Source organism: Camelus ferus, chromosome 5 (assembly GCF_009834535.1).
Source record: "Camelus ferus isolate YT-003-E chromosome 5, BCGSAC_Cfer_1.0, whole genome shotgun sequence".
Classification (NCBI taxonomy): domain Eukaryota; kingdom Metazoa; phylum Chordata; class Mammalia; order Artiodactyla; family Camelidae; genus Camelus; species Camelus ferus.
This window is the reverse complement of record NC_045700.1, coordinates 36,059,178-36,083,758: the sequence shown is the minus strand read 5'-3', so window position 1 is coordinate 36,083,758 and position 24,581 is coordinate 36,059,178. Positions and strand designations below refer to the sequence as shown.

At 33.7% G+C, this 24,581-nt stretch overlaps 1 protein-coding gene across 21 annotated transcripts in view; it reads left to right on the top strand.

Moving 5' to 3' along the window:
• The window catches only part of BAZ2B (bromodomain adjacent to zinc finger domain 2B), a 290,588-nt gene that overhangs the window by 41,393 nt on the left and 224,614 nt on the right, over positions 1-24,581 (top strand). For 18 of the 21 annotated variants that reach the window (XM_032479527.1, XM_032479541.1, XM_032479540.1 and 15 more), the window contains exon 1: positions 11,645-12,174. The gene's annotated coding sequence lies outside the window, so the exon portion shown is untranslated. Of the gene's footprint in view, positions 1-11,644; positions 12,175-12,885; positions 13,602-24,581 lie in introns of those variants that run through there. The other 3 variants (XM_032479524.1, XM_032479525.1, XM_032479528.1) reach the window with 2 other exon arrangements.

Sequence of the window (24,581 nt, the reverse complement as noted above, 5' to 3'; positions counted from 1 at the left end):
CTTAGCTATCACCTGTTTTTGTACATAAAGTTTTCTTGGAACACAGCTATGCCCAGTTTTTTATATATTGCCTATGGCTAGTTTTTCACTACAGTGGCAAAGTTGAGTGGTTGCAACAGAGACATGTGGCCTATAAAGCCTAAAACATTTACTATTTGGCCCTTTACAGAAAAAGGTTGCTGACTCTGATACACACTATGTATTTGCTTGTGTGTTTATTGCCTGTCTCTTTCCACAAGAAAGTAAGTCCTATGAGGGCAGATTATTTTTTTCACTGCTGCATCCTTTAGCACCTAGAATAGTACCTATCACAATTTAATAGGTGTTCAGTAACAATTGTTTAGGAACAATTACATGACAATGAAAGAAAATACATGATATGGACTAGTAATTAAAGCATATATTAAAGGATTTTAGGCTTTAAAGGCAAAAATTCCTCTAGATTATAAGCTGTTAATTGTGCATCATTATCATCTAAAAATAATTAACATGCTTTGAATTAACATGTTTCTAATTAAGAAAAGAGATTCCTGTGTAAAGATGGTAGAAAGAAGCTACAGAATTTCTCTCCTCTGTTATCTAATGATATGGTCTTCAACAGTTAAAAAAAAAGATAAGAACAGCAGAACCTGAAGAAAAAAAGAAAGCAAAACATTCATCAGCAGTAACTAGAAATAAGAAACAGGATAGAATCTCATGCCATATATTTCAAAAGATGATAGCCAACGAAAGAAACAGAAGATTTGCCAAAACATAGCATGGTGCCCAGCCCCTTTTATTTTATTTTACTCCCCAAAATCTTAATGTCAAAACTAATGATAATCTTAAGATTCATCATTAATACAATTAAATAGTAGAGGAATAGATGTATAGAGTCTCCGTAGGTTCTTCTTTTTCTTACTATATGAAAGGAGAAAAAGCTGCTGGGAAGAGATGACTGAAAGGTGAAAAAAATGAGGATTAGGGATGATTTCCTGGCAGATACAGAGGTTTCAGGATTCCTGAATTGAGGGAATGGTCTAAATTCCAAGGGCTATCTCCTTTTAGGAATGAGATATGTTCCCTCCCTGAGTAGTTAGTGTGAACCACCAAGAAAACATCAAAGATCTGAACCTAATTCCTGCAGCAAAAGACACATAAAAGCTACTCCAGCTGAATTGTCTCCCTCTCTTCCTATTCTTTGGCTATACTAAAAAACTCAGTTCTTTTTTTGTTCTTTTTTTTTTTTTTTTTTTTTTTGCCATTTTTAAAGATTCAAATTATATTGTTTCCAGGTGATTTCTAGCATTTGATTTGCCTCTCAGGATAATTTCTCTCTCTCTCTCTCTCTCTCTCTCTCTCTCTCTCTCTTCTCTCTCCCTCTCTCTCTCCTTCTCTCTCCCTCTCTCTCTCCAGTAGCCTCTCTTCAGTCAAGAATGGGAGACAGAAAGGTTATAAATACACATCGGGAGAGAGGGAAGTTAACAAAAGTAACTAATTCACTTGGGCTAGGATATTTTAAAGTCACTGACTGTATTTTAAACAAAACCTAATGACATTTTTTGGTAAACTATTCTGGTAAAATAGTAAAGGCTTCCCAGAATAAGCACAAAATAATGCTTTCCAGTATTTTTGTCTCTAAAGGTGAAGACACTAAAGCTAAGGAAGTATTAATTTAATGTTGCACTTCTCAGAGCAAAAACAGATATAAAACCACACAGTTGCCAAGTTTATTAAACTAGCAAAATAATAAATATTATGTCTGGCAAGAACTCAGAATCAACTATTGGCAAAATTCCTTTAATGTGATACTTTTGGACTCTTATCGATGATATACAATAAGAAAGCACAGTTACTCTAACTACTCTTAACGTGTGCATGCTAAAAGATACTTGGACTTACAGTTGGATGAAACCTATGTGAAGAGTACGAATGAATGTTTTACTATTTATGAGGAAGAAGTGCTGGACAACTTCTTGGTTTATTTTTTTAATCATTGAAAATCCATGCTTAAAGAGGGGGAAATTTTTAAAATTTGGTTTATGGTTCTTCTAGGGGGCTAAAATATTTTCTGGAAGAGGTTTGTTGGAATCAGTATTGACAGAGTACAAGCAGAGTACAAGAAACAACATCACTATGCTAGTTTAAGAGTTGACACTTGAATATTATTTCTCATAGTCCATTATTTCCAGAGCACAGTTGTCTATAAACAATATAGACTTTGATCTTGATTCAGTTTTTAAAGGAAATGGTGAAAATTGTGCCTGTGATTGAATGTTGGTCCTTGGGTGTATTCTTCAGAATGCTGTGAAAATAAATGAGCAGTGAATACAAACCTCTTGTTTTCCAACTTGAAACATACTGACTGTCAAAAGGGAAGGTAGTCATGAATTTTTGAAATCAAGTATGAAATAAAAATATTTCTTCATGACTCTAAAAAAGACCATTTCTGTGATTTCAGAGGACGTGACCAAATGACATGTTTCAGTACCTTGAAGAACTTAAAAATGTCTCTCAGGACTAAATTATTACAAAGTTTAATGCCAAAAATAATATAGGACAAATAGGACAAATTTTAATGCAAAGAAGACTTAATTACTATGAGATGGACTCTTTCACAAATTAGGATATGTATTCTCTTTCCTCCATCTCCACCGAGAAAAAATAACCACTTCTAATGTGCAATCATTTCACTTTGGATACCTTTACCTCTATTAGAGTATTTATCACATTATATCAGATATTTTGGGATATTTACATCTCTCATTTGGACAGTGCATTCCTCAAAGGCTGGTGATTGGTGGCCCTCCCCAACAGAGGTATGCTGGTAAATTTTTCTGGGAATAAAAATGAATACAATTTACAAATAATAACATATACAATACTGTATTGTAAAATCCATATAGGCAATTGATTCTTATAGAATGTTTTGGTTGATTTTTTTTTTTTTTATACCAACTCTTCTTCTGTAGCCCTATCTGTAGTCAACCTATGGTTGTGCAATTGTCGAAGAATGTAGTTCCAACATACATAGTCATTGATTTTTTTGCCTAAGTAAAAGAGTAAGATGAAAATGAAATGACCTTACTTTTTATCAATGATGTGACTTCTCACTAACTTGTTGATAGTTTTAAAATATTAGAAGGTTATTGTTTTCCTATTTTTGTGCTATTTCAATGTAACGCTTTAAATTTAGTTTAACATTTTTTCCATTACTTTCTTAAGTCTAGACTATCAACAAAATATTGTTTATGCCCTGATTGGTAGTGTTGTTAACATTCCCACTGTGATCTATTTCAAGTTCCCAATGTGGTATCACTGATAATAGAGTTGGGGGAGAGATGGGCACACTACTATACAATTTCTTCTGCATACTGCAATGGACATTAATAACCTCAAGGACATTGATGATAGTAAACCATAATAAAGTAAGAAATGATATGTTGTGGGTATTTATTTGTTTTTAATACAATTTAAGTTTGAAAATACTTATTTTTGGGAGTAGCTGTGTTTAGCAACCAGCTTTCAAAATTCCTGAAAATTTAACTTCTGACTGCCATGTGCTTGTATGAGTAGGATTCAGTACATTGCTGCCCCCAGAACAGTCCCATGCATAATCTGCACAGCCTTATGTGACTGACTTGGGTGAGCAACATTTTGTTAATTGAGTTAATTCAATCAACTTAATTATATTCATTATTATGCCCTTGACTTTTATGGGGATTGCTATGAGAAAGACCATACAAATGATGTCTACACATTGCCTATAAGAGTGCTTCAAAACTTTGATATTACTCCAATCTTTTAAGTTTGTCTTAATAAATTGATTACTTTCTTACCAGATAAGAATAGTGTCATATTTCCTCGTATTTTTTCTGTCTTGAAACTCACAGGTAAATTGTGTGCTTGATCACAATAACTGTTAGTATAGACCAATAACATTTTAAAACTTTAAAAAAAGATATATATGTACACACACACATATGTACGTATGTATACATATATACATACAATACACATACGTACAAACATATAAACACAATTTCAAATTAGGTTTTCTAAGGTACATTTGATAGGAAATATCAAATAAAGTCTTAATTTGTTTTCTTTATTTACCAGTTTTCAAAATAATGAGTTGGTTCTCTAGCATTCTTCAAAGGTGAACAATAGTTTTGGTTTTAAGTATCATTATGAACTCATATATTAAGATATATTTGTTATGTTTTAGTCCATTGAAATTATTCTTAACAAGTTCAAATTGTCTCATCTGTGGCCAGTAGGAGCCACTTCAAATTGGCTTCTTCAAATTGACTCTCAAGTCCTTTTTACATGACCCCAATAATCTTTCATAGTTTTCTTTCTTAATGGCATGATAGGGTATTCTAGACTTACCTTGGACATTTCCTATACCAAGTCTAGACTCAGCCTTTTATTCAAGGAATTCATTTCGGGGCAAATGGTGTTTAGTGACCATAACTGGATACATAAGTGTGTGCTTGTTGCTACTATAGTGGTCACCGTTTTTAGGCATTTACAGTGGGCAGAACTAAGAAATGTCTATTTTTAAATATAAAATGTGTAATGAGTGGCATTCTAACACATCCAGTTCAAATTCATGATCACAGAATTTTTATGTAAAAAACTCATTGATTTTACATCTGTTTCTTTTTTGTCCCACACCAAAAACATCAACTTAATGATCCATTTACTTCTTCTCAGACTATACATGTAATATGACAATAGCATTGCCAATTAATACCACAAAACTATGGTTAGTGATAACAATATAAGTTCCTATTTTGTTGTTGCTGCTTTAAAGTTCATTTTCTTAGTTTAAATCCTATGAGGAATATACTGTTAAATTGTGTTTGTATGTGGTTTTAAAAAATTACTGTGTTTAAAGTTACCTAGAATATTCTTTGCTGTATGGTTATGCCACTTACTCCATATACAGTTAAGTTCATCTATTTCATTTTGATGGGATTGCTTTTAAAATTTAATGTGTTTTTGTTTTATAATTATGTAATTTATTTTATATGGTTCCAAAATCACATCTATAAAACAAGTTTTATGAGAAAATTTCCTCCTATTCTATCTTTACTACCCTACTTCCCTTCCTTTTTACAGGTAACTGTGTGTTTTAAGTTTTTGACTTCCTTTTATTTAAAAAAAAGTGAGGACAGAGGGTATAGCTCAGGGCGTAGAGCGCATGCTAAGCATGCATGAGGTCCTGGTCAATCCTTAGCATCTTCATTGAAAAACTAACTAAATAAATAAACCTAATTACCTACCCCCTACAAAAAAAATTTTTTTAATTTAAAAAATAATTTTAAAATGAGGTAAATATATAGGTGAATGGTAGCATACGACAGATGTTTTCTCCACCTTGGTTTTTTTTACTTAGCAGTATACACTCAAGTTGACTGAATTACTTTTTACTACATACATTCCTCATTCCTTTTTAAAAATTGCATAGTACTCCACTGTATGTGTGTACCACAATTCAACCATTTCCCCATGATGGACATTAGGTTATTTCCAGATGTTAACCTAAAACAATAAACAACCAATTATTTTACCAGCAAAATTTGTTTATTTGGGAGCAGCGAAAGACTTGCAATTCAGGACATGCAACTATGCGAACCACATGCAAGTCCGATAAAGAAAAGGAAAAACAGCTCTTTTATAAAGGAGAAGAGGAAGTAGGAAGAGGCTTTGAAAAACAAAAAGTCCGTTGGAGGAAACTGGAAGTTCATACTATAATGCTCTTAAGTGGCTGAATTGTGACAGTCTCCCCTTAGCTGAGGTGTTGCCAGGCAAGGAAGAGATCTTTCTTCCTCCTGCTGGCATTGGTAGTAAACTAGTGTCATTTCCAGTTGAAGGTGCACCGTATGCCTCTTTCCAACAGATTCCTGTTGGATCTGTACGGACCTTGATTGATACACGGGTGAGAGCTCCCTCATTTGGCCTTCGGACTCCATTTTAGTGAGGTTTTTCTTTATTAATTTTCACACAGACTTTTGCTATAAGAAACAATGCTTCAATGAATAACTTCTTATACACCTATTTTATTTTTTTTATCAGTGTTGGTCAGATTCTTGGAAGTGGGATTTGCTAGTCAAAAAAATAAATGCATATTTAACTTTGCTATATACCATCAAATTCTCTCTTGTTGGGGTTTTTCTATTTTTCACTCTAACAAGCAATATTTGAGAGTATTCCTTTTCCCCACAACTGCCTCTCTAACAGGCTGTGTTGTGAAACTTTTGGATTTTTGCCAATTTGTTGGGTGAGACATAGTATCTCAGTGATTCTTAATTTGCATTTCTCTTATGAACAAGGTTGAGAATAATTCTATTTAAGGGACATTTGCATTTCTTTTTCTGTGAAATGTCTGTTCATATATCTTGCCATTTTCTATCAGGGTGGTGTTGTTTATTCATTTTTAGATACTCTTTATATGTAGGTTATTAAAGTGTCTCTTATGTAAGTTACAGATTCTTTTCACAGTTTTTCATTTGTCGTTTTACTTATTTGCAGTATTTTTTTTGGCCATACAAAACCTTTTTATGTATTGATATTTACTGATATTTTACTTTATTGCATCTAGTTTTGACCATTGCTAGGAACATTTTCCCTATTCTCCAATTATAGAGGAATTGACCCCAAATTTTTCCCAGTACTTGTGTGGTGTGGTTCAAATTTTTATATTTAAATATCTGATCTTTTTGAAACTTATTCTTGGAATAAATCCAAATTCATGTTTTTCCTTATGACTACCCAGTTATTCCAACACCACTTATGAAAAAGTTCATCTTGTCTTCACTGTTTTGAGAAGTATCTTTTATCTAGGTTAAATTTCCATATGCACTTGGGTCAATTTCTCAATTCTCTATTGTTTATTGGTCTTTTTTTTTTTTTCACGTGCCAATGCCAACTGCTAAGTTATAAAGGCTTCATAGCATATTTTAGTATCTGATATGATACCCTCCACCTACTCCCAAAGGTCTTCTATTTCAGGGTTTTCTGGGTTTTTCTTGTTTTTTATTCCAAATGAATTTATAATCAACTTGTGCTTGTAATAGTGTTCTTAATCAGCAGTGTTTTATCAGAAGCATGGTCAGAGTTTTTAAAAGAGAAAATAAATACTTGGCCCCTACCCCAGACCTAGCCTACCTCTACATATTTGACCTGGGTATGTAAATTTTAAAAAGCTCTCCAGTTAATTATAATAATCCCATTTAAAAATGACTATAAAGCATAAATTCAAGTTCTAATTCCAGACTACTTTATAGTTTGTTTTCCCTTATGTATTCTGGACCTTACTTAATTATTCCAGCATTTACCTAGTTCTCTAAGCCAGCAATTTCTCTGGTTTTCCTTTAGTCCTTCCTCTCCCTTAACTTTCTGTTTTCAGTTCATCACCAAATCCACATTTTACCTGAAAAATATCTAGCTTTAAACCTCTAATACCACTATTTTTTTTAAACCATTTTTCTCATAGGCTGTTAAGCCGTTTCTTCATACTGCAGTCTTTTACCTATACAGTTATTTTTCCCTAAAAATAAGGTTGATCATGTCACTTCTTAGCTGACCGTTGTTGGCTCTCAGGATGAATTCAACCATGGTACATTAGTCCTTTCATTTTCAGGTCCTAGTCTTCTTTTCCTCCTCTGTCCCTGTTACTCCATACCTCACACTGAATATTCCAGTTGCACTGAATTTCTCGTTAGTGGATGGACATCAGACCTAGTAGCTCTTTGTATTTAAACTTAAGGTTTCTTTCACTTAGAATCTGCACCGCCCTCCCCCTACTTCTTTGCCTGGTAAGCTCTCAGCATTTGAGATGCAGTTCAAATGGCTTTTCTTTGATAAAGCTTTTTACAGACTCCCAGTCAGAATTAGTTGCCCCATCCTCTTTATTCTCGCAAAACTTTATTATTTGTATTTTTATAATGTGATTTTTGTAAGTCTCTAATCTCCCAGGAATTTCACACTTTCAACATCAACCAGAACGTGAGCTTTTCATGTTTTTCCAGCCTCTAGCAGAGTGCATAGTATATAGCAAGCACTCAAATGTTTGTTCAGTGAATGAAAACAAATAAAGCTTCATTAGTCTGTACCGATTGAAACAGAAACAAGACATGACAGTGGCCAGCTTGTTCTACTATTAAGTTCTCTCATTCGTTTGGCTTTTTGTAGTCAGCCTAGACTTTGTTCTCTGTACATGGTAATTTCTTACTCTTTGAAGGTCCATGTACAATACCTATAGTGGTAAATTAGATACTTGTCCATCTTTATATCTACCTATTTAAAAAGTTCTGTCTTGGTCTTAAAAATAGATTATGCTTGATGGAGGAAAGTGCAAAAATATAGTCTATAGTGGTGGAATAGTTAGTTTATGGAATAGGTATATAACATACAGAATTTCAGAAATAATTAACAGTAATATTGGAAAAGATCTGTTCGATCATTAAATTCTTTTACAGTTCTGTACATGATCAAGTACTAATTTAGATGATAATCTTAAGCAGAAGACTAGGTGCTATGGGATACAAGTTATTTATAACTTGTAATTGTTTTCTCTTTTTTTCCCCCTCAACTCTATGACTATGTTGTCATCTCTAAAACAATCAAGTGTGATAACATGAAAAAAAGGGAAAGAACCATATTAAAAAATAATTTAAGTTCAAATTCTTAGTAAGTGTGTATCAAATACTGGAGTAATCCAGTTTAAAATTTTTAGTATATCACTATTTTAAAAAATCATTTTTAAAAGTATAAATTGGATAATTAATTATTGCCAAATAAAACCAAATTATTTTAAAGATATTTTAATATAAAAATTGAAGCTTTTATTTTTTTATTGAAATACATAAATTCATTTTATGAATTTTAGGTATCATCTGTGTGAGTTTTTCATTTGTCAACTATTTTAATAATTTCCATTCAGCGGTTTTCACCTGTGAGAATGTTGCAAAAATGTTTTCCAAACTGTATGAAGAGCCTTTGATGATAATATAGTTCTTAAATATTTTAAAGACACCAAAATCAAGTTCTTTATTATTACCACTTTTATCCTTTATTCCAACTTTTGATGACACAAAGTCTTAGTTTGTTATGTTACTTCATCATTCAACCAAGGAAAAGACAACTTTGTGTTATTATGACTCCAATTTAAAATTATACACACACACACAGTCTTTAAATTTTTTTTTGAACTTTGGTTCTAAAATCACCTAGGGGAATGATAGGAATTTTTAATGTGAATTTTTATATAAGTTAATCACTTTCATTATCTACGTATCACTTTTCTATTGATTAGGCACATATGCCAAATTTAAATTACTAAATGAGTTTTATTATGTCAAATAGTTTTCCCCACAGGTTTTTTTTTTCCTAAAAACTAAGTAATGTAAATTACATATTTTTATGAAACTTGTTTGGGAAACCCATGTGGCATCGTCAAATGCATATTATTTCAAAATATTATTGGAACCAAAAATTGAACCATGCTTTGCAGTATATTGTTTAAAATATTTAAGTAAAAGATATATCCTTAGTTATTCAATTTATTCCAGTGTGCCACTTTATTTCAAGAGAAATGTTTTAAGGGAATTCTTTATGAAAATTGAGACAACTTGAATCTAGGCCTTTTTTTTCATCCTTTCAAAATTGATTATTTTCAACAGTAATGCTAGTGATTAGGCAAAATGCCAGAAATGGCTTGTTGAAATATTAATATTAAAATACTTTATATATAAAAATACCAGTGAGCTGCCTTGTTTACATCTAAGTATTTTAAAATACTGTTTTGAGTAATGACCACTATTATATAAAAATGCATGAAATTTTTTGCATGTTACTATTCTAAAGTAATATCCAAATGCTAGTTTTCCATACTTACATTGTAATCTATATTTTTCTTCTGGAACATTAATAGTAAATTTTGATATTGTGGAACTGTTCACCCAGTCATACATGTACAGAGCTTGGCCTCTGAGCTAATTAAAAATGAGTTAATAATATATTATAAGGAAATTATTGTCCTTATTACAGTTATTAGGTAGTTACTCAAATTATAGCTTCAAAGGAATGCAGAGCATGGAAAACTCAGGATTAAATTATGCATTTGAACCTTAGGCCAGCTTTTACTGTAGAGACAGTTTTCTGCTAAGAGAGAAATTGTATGTCATTGAAATTAAATGCTTTTCTGGGGATGGAAGGTTCCAGTTTTTAATGAAATTACTGAGTGTGGTGTAGTGAAATGATTAAAATCTGTATTCCGGGAATGTGGCAGGGAAAAAAATCAATAAGTGCTAGCACAGCTTTGCTGCTCAATGTGATTCCTGAGAATGAAATAAACTACTACAAAAATAATAATTAAAAACATATCAGCACATTAATTTATTTAGCATCAGTCTCCTGAGACATCATCTTCACTAATTTTTAGCATACATTTTACTATGTAATGAGCAGCCTTCTTTTCAGATATCCCTATTAGACAGGCAGTATTTCTGCCCTTCCCCCAGTGCTCCTGCATTGCAATCATTGTACTTGCACTTATTATGTTACAAATGACCGAGGTAAGGCTGACATTCTCAGCGCATGCAAAAAGACCTAGTCTGCCAAGCTTTTTTTTTTCCTAATGAAGCAGCTTTGTGAAATCTCCCCATGTGTTAATACTAATGAAGATCCTCCAGCACAATTAAAATCACAGCCAGTGGCTGAAGAGGAAACATAAAACAATAGCATCTTTTAAGATACATTTATCCACACATGCATGTACAAAATATACATATATGGTCAAATTATTCTTCTACAGCTTGCCTTTCACTTGATCTTCATCCTGAAAATTAAATTATGCAATTTTAAATCATACGAACTTTTGAGACTTTAATGTGTTGCAGGGGGAACATACTACCTCAATGAAAAAATTTTAATTATATATCTTCTTTGGTAATAAAGCATTACCGAGATTAAGGCCTTAAAAAAATCATTTTTAAGGAGCCTAAGGGGTGGTGTGCTGTAGGAGGGAATGAGGTGTACTTCACCTTTAGTTTAACTTTATTGGTTTCAGGATGTTGAAATTGGTGGGGGAATATGGAAGGGTGAAAAACAGAGTTGGAAGAGATTCTGCCGGTAGACAAATAACATACCTCCTGTGTAGTTTAAAGATGGAGCAATGGGTTACCCAGCCTTAACTTGGTTTTTTTAAAGTCTTCTAATTCCTACAATTAGTTATCCTCCTTTTTTTGCCATCTCAGAAATTGGGGTGGGGGGTACTAATGAGGTTACCTTTTACAGTTTTAACTTACAACTTTAAAATGATTTACTATTTTAATGTTTTATTTAAATTTTAACAAAATGCATAAACATTACAGCCAACAAAACTTGCCCGTGTTAGGGTAGTAGCGTCTTAATCCCCGGACCATTTTGCGTCCTGCTTTTTATTTTGAGTTCCAAACATCCACGAATTCTTGGCATATTAAATTAGTTGGCTTTTAGACTTCAGCCGAATTTTGAGTTTACGGACAAAAAAAAGTTCAGGTGTAAATGGTTAATCTATGCTCCCTATCCGCCAGTGTACTTTTTTTTAAAATTACGGTTTCAATCCTATTTTCTGTCTTCTCTACTTTAAAAGCAAAACAAAACATTTGAGTTCCTTAACTTTTTCCTGGGACAAGGAACGGTGCAAACTCAAAGCTACAGTATTCTTAGGAGGAAGAAGCAACCCCCTCCCTCCCTTGGCTACTTTAGGAGCTGATAGGTCATTTATTATTGGAACTGAAATGGTATAAACAATTCTCTCTTTTTTCCCTTGTTAACAGCAACTTTCATTGTTAGAGAGAGGAGAGAGAGAGAAGCCTTGTTGGTTGACGTCACTTGGTTCATGAAGCCTTCGCCTAGAAGTGAAGCTGCTGAACAAACCTTGAGAAGAATCATCTCCTGCTTCAATCTGCTCCTGGATAGGAACTAATCAGAGAGAGAGAGGCGGAAGACGGAGAAGGAGGGAGTCCAGGGCTTTCCCGATCACAAATCTCACCTCCACTCCAACTCTCTTTATACTTTTATTGCAAAAATAATAACAGAAATAAGGAGGCGGTGGGGTTTCCAAAAACAAAAATCATAACCTTCAACCATCTGGGAAAGACAAAAATCGCATCCACTGCAACTCTCAGTTCGAAAGTAAAGGTGAGTTTAAAATCCTCGGGTATGAGGGGTGCGGGTGAGGATGAATATTCCAAATGTTGTAAAGCCGGTTGAAACAGAAAAGGAGAAACTACGCTCTTGCGAGCGGGGAATACTCCGGAGTTGCTTATCTCGAGGCGCTCGCCCTGCCCGCCCTGCTCGCCCTGCCGCGGCTGTTTACCCTCGCCGGTCCGTGTGTCTCTTTGTTGTGCTGGCTGGAAGGCTGGGGTGGTGCTCGGGGTCCCGAGTGCAGTTTAGGGGAGGAAGACGCGGAGATGTGCGGTCCTGGGTGGGAGGTGGGGTGTGCGGTCTCAGGAGAATGTAAACTTTATTCCTAGCTGCCAGTGCGGGACTTCGGTCTAGCAGGGCCGCGGGCCGTGCCTCCCTCGGCGCGGGCGGACGCTGCCGCCTCGAGTCCGTCTCCTTTGTGCCGGCCGCCCTGCTCGGCCGCCCCGGCTTCGCGTCTCCTTCTTCCTCCCTTCGGTTTCCAGCGCTCAGGTCGCCGCCAACAGTTTGGCTTCTCAAAATACAACCTCTGGCACTCCTGCGATCGAGGTTCCTACCCGGGAATATCCGCTGCTCCCCCCATCCCCGCCGGGGTAGTTTCAAGATACCCCCCACCCCCCAGTCCGCCTACTGCTGCCCTTTTTTTTTGCCTCCGCCCCCTCTTCCCTCTAGGACTGATTAGCTGCGCCTACCCCCACCCCCCCAACCCGCAATTCGGGCCTCTTTTGCTCTCTCTCCCAGAGTATCTTGGAGCTCTGGAGTTTTCAGAAAGTGAACTGGGGGGTGGCGTGGGAGTGGGGGCAGGTGGGACTGGGAAAAGATCCAGATACCTGGGAAGGTCTTTTTCAGTACACAGAGGGTTAGAGGAGCATAGCTTTTCCTACAGTAATGTCTGTCTCCTAGCAGTCCTTCCCCGGGAGCTGCCTTCTGCTCTCAACTCTTCTTCGCTCTTTTAATCTTCTCGTCGCTCCCCCTCCCCCCCTTCCCTTTTGCGGCTCCTCTCCCCTTAAAGTAGTTCCACGAACCCCAGAACTGAGACTTAGGAAACGAAGGAAGTGTTTGGAGAGTCAGAGCTGGCCCTGCTGTTTGGGAGATTTCCCCTTCTTTTCTCTCCCTCTGTATTTATCTTTTGTGTGTTGCTTCCTTATAAAGAGAGAAGCAGCTGCAGCCCTTGGCCGAGTTGTTGAAATTTATCCCTTTGTGTATATTACAATATCCTCCATTTTTTCCCCTGCCCTCTAAACAACAAGCGTTTCGCCATCTTGGGCAATTTTTATTCCCAAGTCTCTCTTTTTTTTATTTTTTAAGGAATGAAAAGAAACCTTAGAAAGTCAAAAAGTGTGTCTGGGTAAGACTCAAAGTTTAGGGAATGTTCAGGGGGCCCAGTGACGTCATGTAAACTTTATCGAGGAATTTTCCCAGGAGTAAGTTTTTCGCTTAATTTTTTTCCTGTTTTAAGGGACCATGTAAAGTACCATGTAACTTACAGGTTAACATTAAGCTGTGCTGCTTATTTTTGTGTTCTGCTCTCAAAATGAAGCCTCAGTGTCTGCAGATTTTATGTTTTGGTAACAGGTGGAAAATAATGTGCAAAAAATGGTGTAAACTTTTATAGTGTTCTTTAGTATTCACCTAGCTTTTGTCTCCATGTTTTTTTTATTCTTTAATGGATTCAAATATTTTTAGTCAGCGTATGTCCTTTCTTACTTACTCCACTTTCTTCTGTGGATTTTTCTTTAATCAGCTTGGTTAATATTTACGTATACTTATTTTAGATGACCTAGATCCCCTTTTGTAATTAAATGTTTTTTTTTAACATATTTCTTTACATTTTGAAAAGATGTAACTATTGAAAATATTGGAGATGCTGGATACTTTAAAAATTTAGTAGCAGATACTAAGTAAAACGATTGGTAAAAATGTAGTTAGTATTCAAAAGGCAGAATTGATTTTAAAATATATTTTATAACATCAAGCTACACGCTCTTTGTCTGCCATTATAAAAAGATAAACGAAAAACGTGTTTTAATATGCTTGTCTAAAATAGTTCTTCACCTCACTAAAGTTTGGTTGGTCACGTGACAAAACTTAATGATACACTGGCTGGTATATGACTAAGAGGCACTGTAAATTGAATGGAAAACTGGAATTCTGTCTCCTGTAGTCATTTTCAGTCAGCATGTTTACTTCTAACAAGGACATGAAACTGTCTGTATTTAATTTGCATTCTCTTTGTCTTCTGGGTTGGGGAAAAACATTGACTACAATTAAGTTAAAAAAAAAAGCTAATAGAAACAATTCTGAGTACATTGAAAAGGTTTGTCTAACACATAAAAACTTACGTTGTTATGTGGTATGTTTTTATATCTATAGCACTCTTCTTTGGTGTTACCTGCTATGCTATTTGTTTAGGAATTTGCTTGATGTAAAACGCTATATAGAAAGCTTGACTGAATTGAATGTCTGCCATTTATGTGAATTGTAGGTAGGTAAAAAATGTTTAAATAGTTAAAAGCACATAGAACAGATGGTTTTAAATTATACATGCAACAAAGGACTAGAAGATTTGGCAGATTATAAATGGCAAGCAACAGAGGATAAGCAGTTTAAGAAAATGGTAGTTAAGTACATTTGATGTCTCACACCTATTGTAAACACTGTACATATTGTCACTGTGCTGCATAATCAATAATTTAGACACACTGAGGTACTTGTAAGTTTCAAGTAGAAAAAAGATCTTACAAATGTTCGAAATGAATGGTTGAATGTAAAATTACTTTAAGCCCATAATGACAAGAGTTTATTTTTTTTTTTTAGGAAATCAAATTGTATGCTTTAAAAACTAGAAGTTATTTATGAGAACTTAATATTTTTGTATTCATATAATGCTTTGGAGAGAAGTAGAAGTAGATACATATTTTGAAATGCAGAGAATAGTGTATTTACTGTTATATATTAAACTAGGGCTGAATTTTAGCTGCATTTACTCTTTCAAACACTACTGAAAAATATTTTTAGACTATCTGTCTTGGAAATGCATTTATTAGAATACTGTTGTCATGAGTTACTAAATACATATTAATTCAGGAAGGATATATTTTAGTATTAATTTTTCAGTTTTGTTCATAACGTAATGGTAAGGTTTTGCTTGGTGACTAGTTTTGTTTGAAATCTTTCAGTTTTCAAAATGGAAAGATTTGTATGTAGGTTTTGCCTTTCTAGAAGAATTTGGGTGATTATATTTAGCATTTTCAAAAGATTTAAAATAAGTTAAAGTATTCAACTAGGCAGAAATTTGTTTTTATTTTATAAGCCATTTATTTTAAAATGCATATGAGACTGTAATGGAAACCTTGGAATGTTAATTCTGTTGCCCTTTCTCCCATTTCTTTGTTTGCATGTTTATTATAGAACTGCAGTGTAAAGGAGCAGATGTTTTGCCAAACATCCTGATGTGTTGCTTTTTCTTATGGGAGTGCATAACTGTTCCTTCTGATGCATCAACTTGACAGCTGGTTGATTTCATGGAGCTGCTAAAAAGCCATTAGTGGTGTCATTGAATTGAAACAGAACAGTCACTCCTAGCTTGAACTTCAATTGTTAATGTCTTTGTTGCTACTTTTGTGTTATCATACAAGATATAGGATATCACAGTTGCATGAAAGTTCATGTTTTCAGTCTTATTTCCTTGAATTAGTGAAAGTATGTGTTAGAACTTGATTACTTTTAGGTTTAAAGATTTCTCAGAGAGATTTTAAGTTGTAGTTTCTGAGTTTTTGACCTAGTCCTTAGATAGAGCTACCAAAAGAAGATATGATTTAGCACAAAGTAATGTGGGGATTTTGACCCCTAGATGAAATTGTTTCATCAAGGTTTAATTATTTTTAATAAACTTGATGTTCTGAGGGATTAATTAAATTACTTATGGCGGTATTGTAGAAGTTTTTGATTTATATAAAGTTAAATATTTTATATCATGAGGTTTTAAAACGATTGTGCTTTATTTAATAAATGTTGATTTTGTTTGATTAAACATTTCTTTGAACTTTTGTTCCAGAAGATAATCAGAAGAGAAGAGAATTATTGAGGAAAATGGCTGTTTAGGATTTACTTTTCTTTATAAGGAGGTGAAAGTATCATTAAATAATTGGCTAGTAGTCATATAATGATTTTTAAATTTGAAATTTTATTTTTATTATAGTGATAACTTTTATTGATAGTTTCAGCTATCAAACTGTGGTACTAAAATGGTGTCAGATATCCCATTGGTACCTAAGTGTTTTCTACTTTTTGTAATTATTTGCCTTTTTTGTGTGTGTGTGGGAGATGAGATAGGAAAGAGGGAGAATAAAGAGTGATAATCTCAACAGAAAAAAACCACATTTCTAAAAATTTCTTCAAGAAAACTTTAGGACAATGAGTTTGAGGATAAAATGTAGCTTATCACTATGTTAAGGGATATTTTCTAGTTCCAGTATTTATTGATTTTTAATTTTTAAATATTTAAGTACACTAACAATTTTTCAAAAAGCACAAAATGCATAACGTTTAAAGTAGTGTCTTTAAAAGAAATTCTCAAAATGTGAAATTGATGATTAGAATAATTTGCTGAGTTAAATCCCATTAAAAGAACTTACATAATGTAAACAAATTTAAACATAATATACTGCTGAATGATTCTAGAATTATGATTTCCTAAAATCATTAGGTTTATAGGGATGCTTTTCTTTAAAATAGATTTTATAGTACTGAGACTAAAGCTAAAATTTATATTCAGATAATAATGCTTTTATATAACTTTAATGTAATCACCATACAATTCCTTAAAAAGAAAACTGTTCTGTTATCATGATTAAATTTTTGAGAAATACATTTACTAATAAAATATTTGTGTCATGGCAATGTTCATATAAACTAAATGGTAAATTGAGTTGTATATTAACTGTAAACTTTTTTAAAAGGAATCTTAATGCTTAGCTCATTTTTAGAGATGACATAATTTTAATTGTAGTGCAAATAACCATCTCATAATTTAAGTCGGAATTTTTAATTTAAGTAGGAATTGGGTTTTTCAAAGGAAAGCAGTTCTAAACAGAAGAGTCATAAAAAGTTTAACCTTTCATTCATAAATTTTTCTGTTGATCCTATTAACTTTGAAATTATGGGCAATAAATATGTCTAATTAATTTACAGTTACATATGGAACTTAAACTAAAATGAATGTACATGACTTTTAAATCTGTTTTGAATGGTATGTGATTTGTGGCAAGTCATAATATAGTTGGAGATGTAAAATATTTAAGAGACCTGATATTTCTAAGTTAAACATTGAGCTTTTTAAATGAATAGCTTTTATAAGATTATGAGGTGAAAATACATTTTTTATCACACGTGTTTAAAAATTTACTGTGTAAGATAGGGTGTTTTTAATTTGTTTTTTTAAAATCAAATTAATGCTTTAAAATAGTTTTTATAATTTATGAAATTTGACTTATACTTTGATTCTTTAATGCCTTTCAAATAAAACTTAAGTGTTAGATATTATAATAAGGTAATATGTAGATCGGTACCTTTACTGTGTATATGTGTATGTAAGGAAAAAGGAGCATTTGGTTTGCAGATAATTATTGCATTGGTACATCAGCTATGTGTAGACATATTTGTGTGTTTTTCCTCTGTTTTCTTCTCTTAACACTTTTCCACAAGCATGCACTCATTAATCAAAGACAGTGCACTCCTGCTGAGGGCAGAGAGGTTCATCAAATTGGCAGTCAGTTTGGTGTAAAAAACGGTGTACTGAAGCTCTTAACTCGCTGGGACATAAATAAATCTAAGGTCTTTGTATGCATACCCTGGAGGTTAATACTGTATAATTCAATGTCCTGTCTTTGTTTTTATGATTGATGTTTTTAAATGTTTCAAGCTTGATGCAAGTCTTCTAGTAGGTCAAGTCTGACAATCTGATTGGCTGAAGTAAGAAAGTATTAGGTTGTCAGAAGGACTTTGAGTATGCTGCAGAGATTTTGGGTTTTTTTTCCTACGAGATCATTGTCATATTGCCTGAGCTGTTATAGGAATGTACCAATGATTGACATCCCCCACTGTGATAATGGACCCAGTGCGTGAAATGCCAATAGTTTGGTCCTATTTGTTCAGAAGCTTACTGCTATTTGTATCCTTAACAGAGCTAACATGTAGAACAAGCAAAACTACTGGGATTTCTCTGTAGAAATAGTACTGGGATTTGGCTTTAACATGAATTGGTTGCATATTCATAATTTAAGAACAGCTGGTTACAGCAAGCACATAGTCATTTGCAAGCTATTATAAACCATTCCACTCACACATGGAGCCTGTGCTTGGTGGATTTTTTTTTTTATTGATCTACCTGCATTTAAAATCTGGTCACTGCTGCTACAGAAGCTCTTCATTTTAGCTGTGTTTGCAACATAGAACAGCTTCAATTTTAAATATTTAATTTAAACTAAATGCTGAATAAAATGAAGAATCTTTGAAGGAAACAAGTGTAAAAGGTCAATAATGTGTTACCCATCGTATGTCTCATCTTGGTTAAAACAAACAGACTTAGATTATACAACCATTGTAATTTTTGGAAAATATGTTTTATGATTTTGCTAATAGATAAATAACTAAATTATCTTTGATTTGAAAATATTGTCATTATATTTAACTAGTTAGGTATACTTTTAAGAAACAACACAAACAATAGATTGTGATTAATTAGCCTGTGAAACATTGCATCTAATATATAGAAAAGTGACATTACTTTAATTTTGACTGGTGTAAGGCAAAATAGAAAGGAAAATCAGCAAGACATTATGATTGGATTAGAATAATGCTAAACCTGAAACCATAAAGCTACTCTAATTTTTTTAGAAGAAATCTAGTGAGAAGTCTCTTCTACTTTTTGGGTCACTTCTGGAAAATTAAGCACAACTGTGCTGTCACAGTATTTAAATGACATGTGTGAGCTAGTCCAGCTGTAATAGTTTCCTGCATGGTGTGCTGCCAGTAGTGACTGAAGATAGAGGAGAAAACCACTATATACTAAGCTTTCAGTGAGAAGAGTAGGAGAGGAAAATGTTAAATTTGATTTCAGATATTCTGATAGGAATCACAGGGAGAGCTCTGCCTTGATTTGTGTATGTTAAAATAAGTGGATATCTGAGTGATTTATAATGGTGGTGATTATATTGAGCTGTCCGCACAACATAGTGTTATATTCACATGTGCATGCATGTGTTTGTCCCCACACTAGATGATGAAGTAGCTTTCAGCACTTCAAGGTTGAGTACCAGTCCTAAGAGTGCATTTTACTCTTTCTTAGCTTCACAAATGGCTGGATATGTTGGTAATATAACAGAATATATGGCCAAATTTAATCTAGCTGATAGTAGGCTGTACTTTTTTCTAAATAATAAATTCGAAGGTTATTAAAGGACAATGTGTTACATTTTAGTTTTGAGTTCCATAGGATAGTAACTTTACATATACAGTTAATTTGCCATTATTTGAGGTTGCATTAGTCATTTTGTGAATTATTCTGTGCCCTTTTTTTCTTTTGATTATTGTTCTTTCAGTTATTTCCATGCTCTTTAGCATCGTATCACAGAATAAGCTGAGGAAATACAAGGAAGTAAATTTCAAATGAGTCTAGTTTCCTTTCCTCCCCCACTTCTTGGTAGATCAGATAGAGAAAAATCCTTAGCTTTTCACCAAAATGACGGTTTGGAATTTTATTTGTCTGCATTTTCTGGTTCTTATTATAACAGACAATCACATTTAGATAAAAAGAAATGTGAGGTAATGGACTCAATTTTTAAAATACTAGTAACCCAATAAAACAGTAGAAAATTTAGCCATTACTTGAAAAATGAATTGACTCAGTGATGACCATGGGAGAACCACAGATATTTTATACACTTGTATTGTTCTAGTACTAATAATAGGGGGAAAGGAGAATCCCTTCATTCATCAGATTTATACTGAATGCTATCTTCAAGCACACTCTTACAGAGCTGCAGAATAAAGTTTGTGAAAGCTCAGAGTAGGAGAGAGATGACTTTTGTTTGGAATCTTTAGAAAATGCTCTTTGGTTTAGGTAAAGTAACATTAAATTAGACCAAGGAGAATGATTAAACTGAATATTCAGAGATCAAGAAGAAAGAATTCAACTAAAGAAGGACAGCATGAGCACCCTCTGGAAACAAATTAATTAAAGCGAGGTCTATTGGGCATCTGGAGTAGTTGTGCAACCTTTTTGGGGTCATCCCAGAAAGAAAAAATGTTACAGGTTCTTGTTTTTCCTTTTTTGCTTTCAAAATTGTTTAGCTTTCTCTGGAGAGGTGGGTTAATCTGCTTCAAATCACTCATGTCAGTGATTGTTGTTTGTGGAAGCCAGGTTAAAACTGACAAAACTGCCCTTTCTGGTCAGAGTTTTTCAAATAATTGTGCTTCATGTGAGATTAACCAGAACCACTCTCTTTTCCCTCATTCTTTTCCTATGCTTTTATAAATTTTTTTTTGGAAACCTAATGCATGGTCATAATACTTAGTAAGAACATTGAGCAAAGAGGCCATCCACCTCTGTTTCCCTTTCCTAAATTTGATGGTGAGGAACTAGCTTTCCAAGTTGATTTGATGCCTCTGTCTCAAAAAACACTTCTGTTGGATGAATAAAGAAGACAGACAGACTGGCTGGACTGTCAGTAATAGTATTATCCATAAGGACAGAAGGCAACAAAATGTATAAGCCCTTACTTTAATTATATCAGTACTGGATTTCCCTAATAATTAAAATCTCATGAAGATTAGAGTTTGAAAAGGAAAGATGAAAAAACTTCAAACACAACTGTAAAAGAAAGTCTTAATTTTCAATGGTTAGATTTACCCTAACTTCATTGTTGCTGCACTAAGATAATGAAATTTTTTCATTTTCCTTATTTGCAATATTATGATGAACATATACTTGAAGGGATGTGTTAGAAGAAAACCTTAAAAGTTTTATGTAATCATTCTTATCTTGATGATGGTGAGTTCTGAGGTAAATGAAATTTGGAAATGAATGGCAATAGGTATTTAGTATCCAAATTTAGAGAGAAGCTGTACTTATATTTTCTGGCTTCCATGATGTGTCGTTGAAACATAACATTTGGACTCCCTTGGAAAAAGGATTATTGTTAACATAAACCATTATAGTGATGTAAGAAGCAGCAAAGTCTATCTTGAGCATCTGAAAAAATCAGGGAGCAGCCTGTAAGTCACAGCATAATGTATTGCTCCTTTTCTGGGTTGTTAGTGTAGCATACTGAAAGCAATAAGGTCTGCAAGGCAACAGTAACAGTCAGAGATTATGAGTCAAATCTATTTTAAAAGGGTACTGCAGAGCTAAAAGAAATGTTGTTAGGGAATAACAAGAAAAAGAGGAGATAATTTTAAAGAAGGCTTTTAAATGGGGTTAGGAGAAGTGGAGCATTGTTCTGTAATTGAGTCCTCATGGAAAGTATCAAGATTTTCTTCTTTCTGCTCTAAGTATCTTAGCATTAGATTCCTGTGCATTATTAATATTTTCAGCAGCTTACTGAAAAAATGACTTAACTATAATCATACCTTGGGGATTTCAAGTGGGAAGTTGAAGGGTTAGGGAAGGGCTGTGTAAACAGTACACAGTTGGTCCAGGAAGAGAACATGGAATAACTTTGGCCACTTAGGTAAAAGCTCTGTCCCTTTCTTTCTTCAGAAAGAGATGTTCTTGCCAAAACTCATAAAAGAGAAGAACTTGTTTAAAGAATATGTAAATACTTTTATACTATGTGTGAAATGGGAGTGGAGGAGAGGAGCAAGGCATGCGGGGAGGCGGGGAGGAGCTAAATAGAAAGTGACCAGAATTTCCCTGCTTTTGTTTTTTAATGAAGTGTTCTATGACATAGCACCTTGAATTTGGCCTTTTTCACTTTAATGTGAAACACCTTTTGTGAAATAGGTCATTTTTTGCAATTTATTGCAGAAATTTTATTCTTTGTAGGTAGCATTTAATATGTTGCAGCTGAAGTCTAGAGATACAACTAAATTAACTACACATGCATGGGTAGAAATGAATGTTTGTTTCTGTATTTGCAATCTCAGCAATTCACAAGTGAGAGAAAAATAATCCTGTAGCCACTCATCGAAACAATCGCTTATTAGTTTTTCATGTTTAGTACTATTATGATGTACTAATAGTTCTGTATTAGGTGGTAGTGATTAGTTAAATAAATTGGTCATTAACTTGAGAAGAAGAATAAGGTCAGCATCTATTTCTTAATGACTAGAAACAATTCAGGGTGCCCAGAAATAAAATGCATGGCCCATAATATGCTTAAAGAGTTCACAGTTTACTTAGAAAGGATGTATATAGAGTGAAGTCTCATCTTTTGTGATTTTATATTAGAAATTCAATTATTTATGTTAGGAAAAAAACTGGGGGTAGGAAAGGAAAAACAATTTAAATAGCTGTCATTCACTCAGTGACATGAGTCAAATGTTCTGTTCCTGGGTAGCTCTCACAATGTGGCGTCTTAAACTAAATGTGGCTCTTATGTCTTTAAGTATTTTTTGTGTATCATAGCTTCTAAATACAGGCTTGCTACGTAAATGACATCTGCTTTAGTGTTGGTGGTGAAACTTACTGAGAGACGGTAGAATCCATCTCTGGTGTGGTCCATGTCAGCAATACATTTTACTATATTTTAGTACAACCTACTACTAGAACCTCCCACACTCCCCAATTTGCCAATAAGATGAGTTTCTACTCTATATGAAGGTTGCATGGTTTGGGATAGTTTATACGCTTAAGTATTGTTATTCCTCAAAATGTTAAAAGAAATTGCTTTGGAGTTAAAAGAGTTCAAGGTGAAACTTCAGTTGGGCTTTGAGGGAAGTAGTAGATATTTTAGCTTAGAACAGCAGCCTGAACAAAGGAGAGGATGGAGGGAAACCTAACTAAAATTTGTTTGAAAATAATGGGAGGTAAAGTTAGAAAGAGGAATTTGAATTAGCTAATAGATTTTTAAAGCAGAGGTGTGACATGATTAAAGAGTGTTTTAGAAAGACAGATTTGGAAGAAATGTGTAAAATGTATAAAAAGAAGAGGCTATTAAAAGAAACACTAGTAATTGCAGAAATTCCAATGTCAGGTGGTACTGACTAGACTAACAGCAATGAGAATGGGCTGAAGGATAAAGAAAGGTACATAATTTAAAGGAAGGGGGTGGAGCTAGTTTGGGGAGGTAGGAGATTATATTACCTTACATTCAAATCTGTTTCATGTGACCATAACAATAATTTGATACAGTTGAACACTTGTTTTATCCTTTTCAGATGATGAAAGCGAGAAATAGATTAGCTGTGGATTACCACTTGCCAGTACTTAAATATTGTTTCCACTACATCACACAGTCTCATGATGAGTTTACCTTAAGACAAACTCTCCATCTGTTTTTTAAATCCCTTCTACTTCACTCCTGGTATATCCCATTCTGTATAGATGAATAGTTAATCCAGTTAGCCTAATATTTTTCACTATATTTATGTTTATACTCTGTATGTGTTTATACCACTGCCAAACATCACTTTCTGTAAACCACTGGGAGATAGGAGGCAGCATGTTTTAAGTATATTAGAGACATACCATATGTTATGGATTTCTGAGTGTAGACTTTCATGACTCTATGATTTTGCGTAAGATGTTTCCTGTGTGCAGTTATTTCCTCTCTTTTTGCTTAGTCAAATCTGCTTATTTTCTAATACCCTTCTGAAGAGTTTCTTTTGTGAATCTTCCCAACCCTCTGCCTCCTGACAAGATTATCTGATTCTTCCCTGTGACCCAGTTGAGTGCTAATGGTGGATGATGCATGGTTGTTCAAATAGATTGATTCCTTCCTTCCTAACTTTATAAATAATGCTTCACTGAACACTTTTTATTAATAATACTTTTATATGTTGTTTGACATTATTTCATAGGATAAATACCCAGGAATGCAATTGCTGGGTCAAGGGCTGGGAATACTTTAAGGCTTTTAATATATGTATTGTGATTGTCTTTTGAAAGGATTGCATGATTTTATATGTCACTGGAAATATATAAGTTTACCTATTTATCACACCTTCATTGGAATGGGTATATTTATTATTTTTAGCTCTTGCCAATTGCGATGCAAAAAGTTGTACCTTATTTAATCTGCGTTTCTGTGACTAATTAATTAGAGTGACCGTTTTTCAGTGTCTTAACTGGTTTATTTTTTTGATTAATAATACTTTATTTATTGAAGTATCATTGATTTACCATGTTGTGTTAGTTTCTGGTGACAGCATAGTGATTCAGTTATAAATATATATATTCTTTT